General features: G+C 24.4%; 1 long non-coding RNA gene across 1 annotated transcript in view; it reads right to left on the reverse strand.

Moving 5' to 3' along the window:
- Positions 1 to 12,434, reverse strand: part of LOC126264807 (uncharacterized) — a 43,287-nt gene extending 30,853 nt beyond the window's left edge. Inside the window, exon 1 of the long non-coding RNA XR_007547436.1 lies at positions 12,351 to 12,434. This is a non-coding gene — a long non-coding RNA (uncharacterized LOC126264807). The remainder of the gene's footprint in view (positions 1 to 12,350) is intronic.
- Positions 12,435 to 14,010: the final 1,576 nt, after the last annotated feature.

Raw genomic sequence — 14,010 nt, forward strand, 5'->3', positions numbered from 1 at the left:
CAGAAGGATTCGAATTAACTTTATTTTTTATAAAAAAATGTCTATAATTAAATTAAACATGTATATTTTGAAAGCATTAACTAAATAAATATACAATAATAACATTATTTACTTCATTATTTATGAAAAAAAGTTACCTATGATAACAGAAATATTCGAATTAAGTTTATTTCTAATAAAAAATGTCTTTAATTAAATTAAACATAAAAAAATGTATATTTTGGAGGCATTAACTAAATAAATATACAATAATAACACAATTTTCTTCATTGTTTGTGAATAAATGTTAATTATGATAACAGAAATATTCGAATTAAGTTTGTTTCTTATAAAAAATGTCTCTAATTAAATTAAACATAAAAAAATGTATATTTTGGAGGCATTAACTAAATAAATATACAATAATAACACAATTTTCTTCATTGTCTGTGTATAAATGTTACATATGACAACAGTAATATTCGAATTAAGTTTGTTTCTTATAAAAAAAATGTCTCTAACTAAATTAAAAACAAAAAATGTATATTTTGAAAGCATTAATTAAATAAATATACAATAATAACACTATTTTCTTCATTATTAGTGAAACAATGTTACATATGATAACAGAAATATTCGAATTAAGTTTGTTTCTTATAAAAAATATCTCTAATTAAATTAATCACAAAAAATGTATATTTTGGAAGCATTAATTAAATAAGTATACAATAATAACACTATTTTCTTCATTATTTGTGAAAAAATGTTATATATAATAACAGAAGGATTCGAATTAACTTTATTTTTTATAAAAAAATGTCTATAATTAAATTAAACATAAAAAATGTATATTTTGAAGGCATTAACTAAATAAATATACAATAATAACATTATTTACTTCATTATTTATGAAAAAAAGTTACCTATGATAACAGAAATATTCGAATTAAGTTTATTTCTAATAAAAAATGTCTTTAATTAAATTAAACATAAAAAAATGTATATTTTGGAGGCATTAACTAAATAAATATACAATAATAACACTATTTTCTTCATTGTTTGTGAATAAATGTTAATTATGATAACAGAAATATTCGAATTAAGTTTGTTTCTTATAAAAATGTCTCTAATTAAATTAAACATAAAAAAATGTATATTTTGGAGGCATTAACTAAATAAATATACAATAATAACACAATTTTCTTCATTGTTGTGTATAAATGTTACATATGATAACAGAAATATTCGAATTAAGTTTGTTTCTTATAAAAAAATGTCTCTAACTAAATTAAAAACAAAAAATGTATATTTTGAAAGCATTAATTAAATAAATATACAATAATAACACTATTTTCTTCATTATTAGTGAAACAATGTTACATATGATAACAGAAATATTCGAATTAAGTTTGTTTCTTATAAAAAATATCTCTAATTAAATTAATCACAAAAAATGTATATTTTGGAAGCATTAATTAAATAAGTATACAATAATAACACTATTTTCTTCATTATTTGTGAAAAAAATGTTATATATAATAACAGAAGGATTCGAATTAACTTTATTTTTTATAAAAAAATGTCTATAATTAAATTAAACATAAAAAATGTATATTTTAAAGGCATTAACTAAATAAATATACAATAATAACATTATTTACTTCATTATTTATGAAAAAAAGTTACCTATGATAACAGAAATATTCGAATTAAGTTTATTTCTGATAAAAAATGTCTTTAATTAAATTAAGCATAAAAAAAATGTATATTTTGGAGGCATTAATTAAATAAATATACAATAATAACACTATTTACTTTATTATTTATAAAATAATGTTATATATTATTATTGAAATATTCAATTTAAAAATATTTATTGTCCTCCGTTATTGTCACCTGAATAATTAAACATCTGTCGTTTGTCATTTGTATTTATATTTGTCAGTTGTCGTTTGTATTCTGTCATTTGTAATTTGTCATTTGACACTTGCTATTTGTTATTCATCATTTTATTTTGGTACTTTCTAATTTGCTATTTAACATTAATGTTGTATGAATTTTTATGTTTATGTGCAAAAGTTAATAAATGAAATTTCTAACAGGAAAGTTTATTAAACATTTAACAATAATAAACACTTTATACGGTATAAAAGGAATTAAAACATGTAATATTTCAATTACCAAAATAAATTAGAGCCGTTGTTGCGGGTGTTGTTGCTTCCGTAATGGAGGAATCTTGTCGGTGGGAAAGGGTCCGTATTTTAAGCCGACAAAGCAATTACTTTTCATTTTTAATTGGATTTATTGCGGCCCGACAACTGACAACTCCTTATAATTTATTTATGCGTCCAACGTAAAAAGTTTCGGATTATTTTTCAACTTCTTCGCCGTCAACCACTAAATTACAATTTGAATAAATTTTATGATGGGCCTAATTTCATTCGGTCGGGCCACTTTTAAATAGGCGATACAATTTATTTAGTGCAGCCAATTTGAAAGTTTAAAGTTTCGACTTTCGGCCCGGTGCGAAACAAGACGTGAAACGTGCCCGAAAAAAAGTGAATATCTCAGTGAGTTGTTACGGCTAAAGTTTGCTAATAAGATATTGTTAGAAAAACGTACGGCCGAAACGTGCGGCTCCGTATCACACGTTTAACGGCGAAAAGCGGAAATGGAAGTTAGAGCGGATAAAAGCGGGAGGTATTTAAGACGGGAATGGCGAATCGAACGGTCTGAATGGAACCGGCATAAATATTGAAGGACTCGGGGATTCACACTGCGACTTCCACCTCCACTTCCATTTACTCACCCCCACCACACCACTCAAACACACACTTCGTGTCGTGTTTAGAAAGAGACGTCTGATGGAGTGATGGAAAAGTCAATAATATTAATTAATTAATGCACAACAACTACAAGTATATAATAACATTTGATAATTGGAAGTCTAAATCCAAAAATTAATTATTGCCCCACCCTTTTATTGAATAATTGAACCCGGCTTAAAATAAAAAGCTGTTTAGTTAACATGTATTAATAATAATGTTATTTTGCAATTACATAAAACATTCATTATTCGTTAAAGTAAACATGTCTCATTAAATAAATCACGTTGCACAATTCGGATAAATTGGAAATCCGATTAAGCAAACAAAATGGCGCAAGCTATTATTTGAAATCAGGTGAAACAAGAAATTCTAATTATGTGTTTGGGAATAATGGTAGCTGGTAAATTTCGAGAGGAAAATAGTGTTTAGCCATAAACTGATGTTTGGGAGTCCATTTTCGTATTGATCCTGCGCTACAATTTATACGATTAATCTTATCGCAGTTACACTACAACTATATTCACAATTGCCCTTTTCAATTTTATTTATACATAATTTATTATAAATAGTTAAATAATATATTTCTATTGTCAATAAATAACAAATTAAATAATGTTATTACTGTATATTTATTAAGATAATGCCATTAAAATGTTTAATTCAATTAGAAAGATTTTTTATAATAAACTTAATTTATGTATTTCTATTATTATATATAAGACTTTTACATAAATAAAAAAGTAAAGTGTTATTATTATTATTATTATTATTATATATTTATTAAGTTAATGCCTTTAAAATGTACATTTTTCGTATATAATTTAATTAGGGACATTGTTTATAATAATAAAAAAAATAATTTTAACATTTCTATTATTATACACAACATTTTTTCATAAATAAGAAAGTAAATAGTGTTATTATTGTATATTTATTAAGATAATGCCTTCAAAATGTATATTTTTCGAATTTAATTTAATTAGAGACATTTTTTATAATAAACAAACTTAATTTCAATATTTCCATTATTTTATGCAATTGTTTTTCATAAATAAGAAAGTAAATAGTGTTATTATTGTATATTTATTAAAATAAAGCCTTTAAAATGTATATTCTTCATGTTTAATTCTATTAGAAACATATTTTATAATAAACAAACTTAATTTCAACATTTCCATTATTATAAACAATTTTTTTCATAAATAAGAAAGTAAATAGTGTTATTATTGTATATTTATTAAAATAAAGCCTTTAAAATGTATATTCTTCATGTTTAATTCTATTAGAAACATATTTTATAATAAACAAACTTAATTTCAACATTTCCATTATTATAAACAATTTTTTTCATAAATAAGAAAGTAAATAGTGTTATTATTGTATTTATTAAAATAAAGCCTTTAAAATGTATATTCTTCATGTTTAATTCTATTAGAAACATATTTTATAATAAACAAACTTAATTTCAACATTTCCATTATTATAAACAATTTTTTTTTCATAAATAAGAAAGTAAATAGTGTTATTATTGTATATTTATTAAAATAAAGCCTTTAAAATGTATATTCTTCATGTTTAATTCTATTAGAAACATATTTTATAATAAACAAACTTAATTTCAACATTTCCATTATTATAAACAATTTTTTTTCATAAATAAGAAAGTAAATAGTGTTATTATTGTATATTTATTAAAATAAAGCCTTTAAAATGTATATTCTTCATGTTTAATTCTATTAGAAACATATTTTATAATAAACAAACTTAATTTCAACATTTCCATTATTATAAACAATTTTTTTTCATAAATAAGAAAGTAAATAGTGTTATTATTGTATATTTATTAAAATAAAGCCTTTAAAATGTATATTCTTCATGTTTAATTCTACTAGAAACATATTTTATAATAAACAAACTTAATTTCAACATTTCCATTATTATAAACAATTTTTTTTCATAAATAAGAAAGTAAATAGTGTTATTATTGTATATTTATTAAAATAAAGCCTTTAAAATGTATATTCTTCATGTTTAATTCTATTAGAAACATATTTTATAATAAACAAACTTAATTTCAACATTTCCATTATTATAAACAATTTTTTTTCATAAATAAGAAAGTAAATAGTGTTATTATTGCATATTTATTACGATAAAGCCTTTAAAATGTATATTCTTCATGTTTAATTCTATTAAAGACATTTTTTATAATAAACAAACTTAATTTCAATATTTCCATTATTTTATACAATTGTTTTTCATAAATAAGAAAGCAAATAGTGTTATTATTGTATATTTATTAAAATAAAGCCTTTAAAATGTATATTCTTCATGTTTAATTCTATTAGAGACATTTTTTATAATAAACAACGTAAATAAGAAAGTAATTAGTGTTATTATTATATATTTATTAAGTTAATGCCTTTCAAATATACATTTTTCGTATTTTATTTTATATTATAATATTTCTATTATTTTATACAATATTTTTTTATAAATATGAAAATAAATAGTGTTATTATTGTATATTTATTAAGTTAAATTTGAAACATTTTTTTATAATAAACAAACTTTATAAAAAATAAATAATGTTATTATTGTATATTTATTTAATTAATATAGATTTTTTATGTTAAATGTAATTAGATTTTTTTATAACAAACGATAAACGATAAACGATAAAAGATAAACGATAAACGATAAACGATAAACGATAAACGATAAACGATAAACGATAAACGATAAACGATAAACGATAAACGATAAACGATAAACGATAAACGATAAACGATAAACGATAAACGATAAACGATAAACGATAAACGATAAACGATAAACGATAAACGATAAACGATAAACGATAAACGATAAACGATAAACGATAAACGATAAACGATAAACGATAAACGATAAACGATAAACGATAAACGATAAACGATAAACGATAAACGATAAACGATAAACGATAAACGATAAACGATAAACGATGAACGATGAACGATGAACGATAAACGATAAACGATAAACGATGAACGATGAACGATGAACGATAAACGATAAACGATAAACGATAAACGATAAACGATAAACGATAAACGATAAACGATAAACGATAAACGATAAACGATAAACGATAAACGATAAACGATAAACGATGAACGATGAACGATGAACGATAAACGATAAACGATAAACGATAAACGATAAACGATAAACGATAAACGATAAACGATAAACGATAAACGATAAACGATGAACGATGAACGATGAACGATGAACGATAAACGATAAACGATAAACGATAAACGATAAACGATAAACGACAAAGAGAATAATCTACATGAAGATCAACAATAAATAATAAATCAGTCAGTCAGTGCACATGAAACTTATTACAAGAAAATGCTTTTACAATGATCAGAATAAATAACTAATAATTAGGACAGTTAATGGATTTTAAAACACCATTAAACAAAGCATGAATATTAATAATACATATACTAAAGGTTCTTTACCATAATTAGTTATAAATTTTAATAAAATATCAATGAGAGAAATAATAAAAACGTAAATTATGTTTATTTATTGTGTTGAACTGTTAAGTAGAACACGGTGCCGAGTTCAGACGTTAAAGGGAAACAACCTACTTAATTAACTAAAGTTATATAACTCGGTACAATGTAAAATCCATGAATTATACAAATGCACATTTGTCACGGTTTCCGATTGTCATGCCTCATCAACTGGACCAATTAATTACACGTGGAACGTCAAGAAGCTGTGCACCATAATAATAACGAAATTAATTATAGATAATAGTGCATAAAAATTGTATATCTTGGTCAGGCATTTTCCTATTGAGGGCCGTAAATCATTTTTATGTAAAATGGCAAAAAACTAATTTTTCACATCGCCTCCCAATTCTTTTGACATATACTGCGGAATAACTAATCAAATCGATGCCTGTCTGCAGTAATTCCGAATTTAGTACTAGATAACAATGGACTTTCATTAAATACTGATCTTGACAGCGGGAACAATCGATTCTATAATATATATATATCGTCTATCTGTTAATTTATTTAAGCAGTCAATACCACACGTTTTATAACACCCATAAAATTACCGTGTTAACAAAATTGGGGTTGATTAAGGAGGCCAGAAATGACGTCGATCGCAAAGTCAAAGTACGTTTGACGAGACATAATGGACCCAGTCTGGCAACCGTCATTGTTCGATAGCTCCATTGTATCTTATGATTTAAGTTTCGAGATGCTGTGCCGTACCGATGCCAACATACTGTCACTGTTGTGTCGAGATCATGAACTGCGGCGAACTTCTAAGTTGCTCAATTCAGTTTTAACTTGGTGTACTGCAAATTCATCATTCAATCGAAACATTCATTCATTAGTCTGTGACGTTCCGGATGGTACACCGACATCTTTGATCTTACTGCTGACTTTCTTAATTAAAAATACTTTAAATTAATATTAATATTGTACATTTTTTATACGGGAAATGGTGCTAAAGTATTAATTGACGAGTAACTGATTAATCTAATTATGGGAGCGTTACTTTCACTTCTTTATTGTAAGAAAATGTTTTTATAATTACTTATATTACGTACTAAGAAAAAACATTCCTCTATAATTTCTTGTAATTATTACACGTGTTTTTTAAATATTTAAAAACACTTCCATCCACATTTAATGATTGCACATTAAAACCTTATTAAAAAACTATATAAATATTTCTGTTATTATATATAATATATTTTCAACAATGAAAAAGTAAAATTTTAGTAACTGGTGTTATTATTGTATATTTGTTTGCACTTAAAATATACATTTTTTGTGTTTAAGAGACATTTTTTATAATAAACTAACTGAATTTGAATATTTCTTTTATTAAATACAATATTTTTTCATAAATAAAATAGTAATTAGTGCTATTATTGTATATTTATTTAGCTAATATCTCTAAAATTATCACTTTTCGTATTCAATTTAATTACAGACATTTTTTATAATAAATGAAGGTAATTTAAATATTTCTATTATTAAATTTAATATTTTTTGGTAAATAAAAAAATAACTGGTGTTATTATTGTATATTTATTTAATTAACGCGTTTAAAATATTCATTTTTTGTGTTTAACTTAATTATAAACATTTTTTATGATAGACGAACTTAATTTGATTATTTCTATTATTAAAAATAATATTTTTCATAAATAAAAAAGTAAATAGTGTTATTATTGTATATTTATTTAATTAATGTCATAAAATATATATTTCTCTTGTTAAAACACAATTGGTAAAATTTTTCATAATACATTAATTTAATTTGATAATTTTTATTATTATATATAATATTTTTTGATAACTGGTGTTATTATTGTATTTAGTTAGTGCCCTTAAAATATACATTTTTTGTGTTTAAGAGACATTTTTTATAATAAACGAAGGTAATTGGAATATTTCTATTATTGTATTTAATATTTTTTGATAAATAAAAAAGTAACTTGTGTTATTTTTGTATATTTATTTAGTTAATGCCTTTAAAATATATATTTCTTGTGTTATATTTTTTCATAAATAATAAAGTAAATATGGTTATTAAATTAGAGATTTTTTTTTATAATAAGCAAAGTTTATTTGAATATTTTATTATTATATACAAAATTTTTCAATAAATAAGGAAGTAAATGGTGTTATTATTGTATATTTATTAAGTTAATGCCTTTAAAATGTACATTTTCATGTTTAATTCAATTAGAAACATTTTTTATAATAGTCAAACTTAATTTTAACATTTCTATTATTATATACAATATTTTTTATTAACAAGAAAGTAAATAGTGTTATTATTGTATATTTATTAAGTTAATGTCTTTTAAATGTACATTTTTCATATTTAATTCAATTAGAGACATTTTTTACAACAAACAAACTAAATTTTAATATTTTTATTATTATACATAATATTTGTTTCATAAATAAACAAGTAAATAGTGTTATTATTGTATATTTATTTAGTTAATGCCTTTAATATGTATATTTTTCTTATTTAACTCAATTACAGATATTTTTTATAATAAATAAACTTAATGTGAACATTTCATTTATTAAACACAAGATTTTTTCATAAATAAGATAATAATTAGTGTTATTATTGTATATTTGCTTAGTAAATATAATCAAAAGTACCTTATCACACCTACGTGACTTTCTATTGTATGAAAATCACTTTAACTTTCTTCAAACAATAAAATTCAAAAACAGCAGCAATATTTAAATATTTAGAAACACTTCCAACTACATTTAATGATTCCATATTAAACATTATTAATTATATTATAATTATAAAGTGAATCCTTGCTCTAATTTAATATTACGCAACTTTAATTACAGTTACACACACTGTTCAATAGAAAGTTTTAACAAAAAAAAAATTATGCAGATAATCATTAACAAGGATATTAATATTTTATTTTGCTTTGTATTTAAAAATTGATTAAATTACAATTGCCTGGATAAGAAACAAACGAGTTGCTGGTATATCTTTTTGTTTTAATTGGAACAATACTTTTTAATCAAGCTTTTAATTATACGAATATTGATTGCACAGTAATAAAATTTTTAATTGTTGTACTATCAAATTGAATTTAAATAAGGGAAACAATGTCACGTAATTTTTACTAATGGCGTTTTATTATAAAAAAACGAGTAGATTTTATGAAAATGATACTAGCAACAATATTAACAAGGGAAGCTCAACTATTAGAATAGTTAACGATCCCCTTCGTACTCTACACGTACCCGTACATGGAAATACACAAGGAAAGGAAAATAAAAGAATAAACGACACACGCGAACTGGTGCATGTAAAAATAATGAGTATAATTTAGTTTTAGTCTTGAATAATACAGTATATTTAATGTGGTGACATTTTATGTTAAAATTGTGAATGCTCAAATCACGGCTGTCATTATAAATAATCGTTTTATAATTCATTTTTAGTGTTAAAAGCTTAATTTTGCCACATTGTTAACGCTGACTGCTCAAAAATGATTGACTAGAAAATAGTACTTTTATCATCAGTTACCTTTTTATTTATCAAAAAATTTTAAATTTAATAATAAAAATATTCCAATTACGTTCGTTTATTATAAAAAATGTCTCTAATTGAATTAAACATGAAAAATGTACATTTTAAAGACATTAACTTAATAAATATACAATAATAACACTATTTATTTTCTTATTTATGAAAAAATATTGTATATAATGATAGAAATGTTAAAATTAAGTTTGATTATTATAAAAAATGTCTCTAATTGAATTAAACATGAAAAATGTACATTTTAAAGGCATTAACTCAATAAATATACAATAATAACACTATTTACTTTCTTATTTATTGACAAATTTTGTATATAATAATAAAAATACTTTGTTCATTATAAAAAATTTCTCTAATTGAATTAAACATAAAAAATGTACATTGTAAAGACATTAACTTAATAAATATACAATAATAAGACTATTTATTTTCTTATTTATGAAAAAATATTGTACATAATGATAGAAATGTTAAAATTAAGTTCGATTATTATAAAAAATGTCTCTAATTGAATTAAACATGAAAAATGTACATAAATATACAATAATAACACTATTTACTTCCTTACTTATTGAAAAATTTTGTATATAATAATAAAAATATTCAAATAAACTTTGTTTATTGTAAAAAATTTCTCTAATTGAATTAAACATGAAAAATGTACATTTTAAAGACATTAACTTAATAAATATACAATAATAACACTGTTTATTTTCTTATTTATGAAAAAATATTGTATATTATAATAAAAATATTCAAATTAAGTTCGTTTATTATAAAAAATGTCTCTAATTAAATTAAACAAGAAAAATGTTGTATTTTAAAGGAATTAACTAAATAAATATACAATAATAACACCATTTACTTTTTTATTTATGAAAAATATTATATAAAATAATAAAAATATTCAAATTAAGTTTTTTTATAATAAAAAACGTTTCTAATTGAATTAAGTATAAAAAATTGTACATTTTAACAACATTAACTTAATAAATATACAATAATAACACTATTTACTTTCTTATTTATGAAAATATATTATATATGATAATAGAAATATTCAAATTAAGTTTATTTATTATAATCTAATTGAATTAAACAAGAAAAATGTTGAATTTTAAAGGAATTAACTAAATAAATATACAATAATAACACCATCTACTTTTTTTATTTATGAAAAAATATTATATATTATAATAGAAATATGCAAATTAAATTTATTTTAAAGGCATTTATTAAATATAGGATACCAAGGCTCATTAATGCGGTCATTGTGATAACATTCTAACAATTAAAACTAAGCTCGTCATAAAAATAAATAAATTGCTATCCATTTAATACGGCCAATCATTTTTTGATGACACTGTCCATAAACGCGTCCAGATAATTGATATATTAATAGTGTTACATGATAAAATTAGTAAACGACCCTGCGGCCCTCGCAGGCCAATTTGCCTGCTGCATAACTAATACACTGAAAATATGTGAAATCTAATAAAAGGGGCTTTCCGAAACTCATTTTCATCGTACGTATAACACGACTCTGGCGATGCACTAAAGCTTGTAAAACGTTAAACTAACAGCCGGTTCCTGCTGCTCCTGCTGCAAGCTCGTACATTTTATATTTACGTCCCCGGGTGCATTTATTTAGTTTTTATTTTTTTTTTTAACATAATATTTAGGTGCGTTTATTTAAAAAGGATTTGATGGTATTAATTTAATGAAAAAACACCGCCAAACCGGCTGTAACAAACGGGGCAAACTAAATAGATAACACAAATAGAACTGGATGGAAGTGTTCTCCCTCACACAAACAAAAATAAACACAATAAGAATACAAAACTGGGAAATCAGGAACATAAACAATACACCCTTGTATAAACTGTTTGCTAAAATCGTTTCATTTACAAATTTAAACACATAATTTTGTTTAATATTGAAGGTACAAACAAATATTTTCTCGTACTTTAATTAGTTTTATGTTTTTGATGTTTAATCAAATCACCCAATTAACTAAACATTAAAGTAGTGAATGTACAAATAATAATCTTAATTATGCGGATAATTAATTTTGGAAATTTTAATAATGTTGTTATCAGCTTGTTTGGTATTTCAAATGTGATAAATGATGACATAAATGCATCAATTTATTGATATAAATGTCTTAAATATTATTTTTGTCTATTGTACTCAATAAATATTAAGAAAATAAGTATTTTAAGTTAAGAAATGATGCACAAGAGATGCTGCACACAATTGTGTGCTTAAGTGCAGTTCATTGTTCTTAAATCCCATCGACGTTGCGATGCTGAAAGGTCAAATAGTGGGGAAAGTTGAAGACGCCAGTACAACAGGTATTTATTATTAATTGTTTTTTTCTTGACTAAATTAAATATGAACTTTTATTAACCAACCAACCTCCATGAAAGTATTTTAATTATCCATGAAATGGTAAACAAAACATCACTTTCAATAGACACCACCTGTTAAAACACATTCACCATTCAGCACACGCACAACCGACAATGAACTGTGAACCTCCAACTAATTAATCAATCAAGCAAATTGTCGACGACGGTCAGAATGCGAGGGAGTACCGGTACGGGTTTGCAGGAAATCGACTTGATACTGCGACGAGCCGCTTCGGAGAGGGGACGTGCAGGACTGGCGGGCCGATGCGGCGAATGCGGTCGGTACTTTTGACTATTGTACGGGCAAAACTGGTTAATTCGAAACGAATTGTGCCGTGTTGATGGCACAGGCCGACCAAATCAACTGAATTTAATGGGGAAAAAGCTAATTGGGTTTAGTTCTGACGGAAGGAGTGGACCATGGGGCAGAGACATTGTTTAATAATAATATAATAACGACTTGGAAACATCAAAGGTCTTAATTTAAGCGTAAATATATAAAAATAGTTCTGTGTCACTGAAGGAATACGCATTCCATCCTTCAACAGTCTTCCAAGGCCATCGGAAGATGATACAAAGTCATCAACATCTGATAAAGAAATGTCTTTAAAGATAATTTAACGTCTTTCCATAAGAATTATTTAACTGGCAGTTCAAGAAGAGAAAAAGAGGCAAGTTAAAAGAAGAGAAGAGATAAGAAAAAAAGAAGGGAAAAGAAGAAAAGGATATTGAGGAAAATAGAAGAGAAAGTTAAGAGAAGGGAAGGAAGAGAAAGAAACAAAAGAGGAAGGTAGAAAAAATATAAGCACAGAAGAGAAAATAGAAGAAAAGAGAAAAGAAAAAAGAAGAAGAGAAGTGAAGAGAAGAGGAAAGCAGAGAAGTACAGAGAAGAGCAGAGAAGAGAAGAGGAGAGGGAGAACAGAAGAGAAGAGAACAGAAGAGAAGAGGAGAGAACAGACGAGAAGAGAAGAGAAGAGAAGGGAAGAGAAGGGAAGAGAAGAGAAGAGAAGAGAAGAGAAGAAAGGAGAAGACCAGAGAAGAGAAGAGAAGAGAAGACCAAAGAAGAGAAGAGAAGAGAAGAGAAGACCAAAGAAGAGAAGAGAAGAGAAGAGAACAGAACAGAACAGAACAGAACAGAACAGAACAGAAGACCAGAGAAGAGAACAGAAGAGAAGACCAGAGAAGACCAGAGAAGAGAAGAGAAGAGAAGGCAAGGGAAGGGAAAGGAAAAGAAGAAGAGAAGAGAACAAAAGAGAGGAAAAATGAAGACAATACAAGAAATCACCCTCATATTAGATACCCAAAAACCTAAAATATCCCAAAAGCTAGATCTGCTGGACCAGAAACCTAATGGTTATTTTGGAGCCCGCATCGAAAATATTACCCAGAAACAAATTAAATCGTTGGCCACTTAAATATTCGTATTTAAATTCGTTTCTCGTACAGCTAAAATAGTTTCATTCGTAATTGATTAAAGGACGCTTGAAGATAATCTCAAAGGATATTGGACAGTATAAAAAGGCATTTAGCTAAAAGCAGGCGGAAAAATTTAATAAAATCCCTCAGAGTTGTTTGTGAAACAATCGAATCCCATTCAATTTCAATTTAAAGTTTCCTGAGTCCATGTCGGATGATAAAATCAAACTGGATGCTGTGTTTCCTAGGGC

Source organism: Aethina tumida, chromosome 3 (assembly GCF_024364675.1).
Source record: "Aethina tumida isolate Nest 87 chromosome 3, icAetTumi1.1, whole genome shotgun sequence".
Taxonomy (NCBI): Eukaryota; Metazoa; Arthropoda; class Insecta; order Coleoptera; family Nitidulidae; genus Aethina; species Aethina tumida.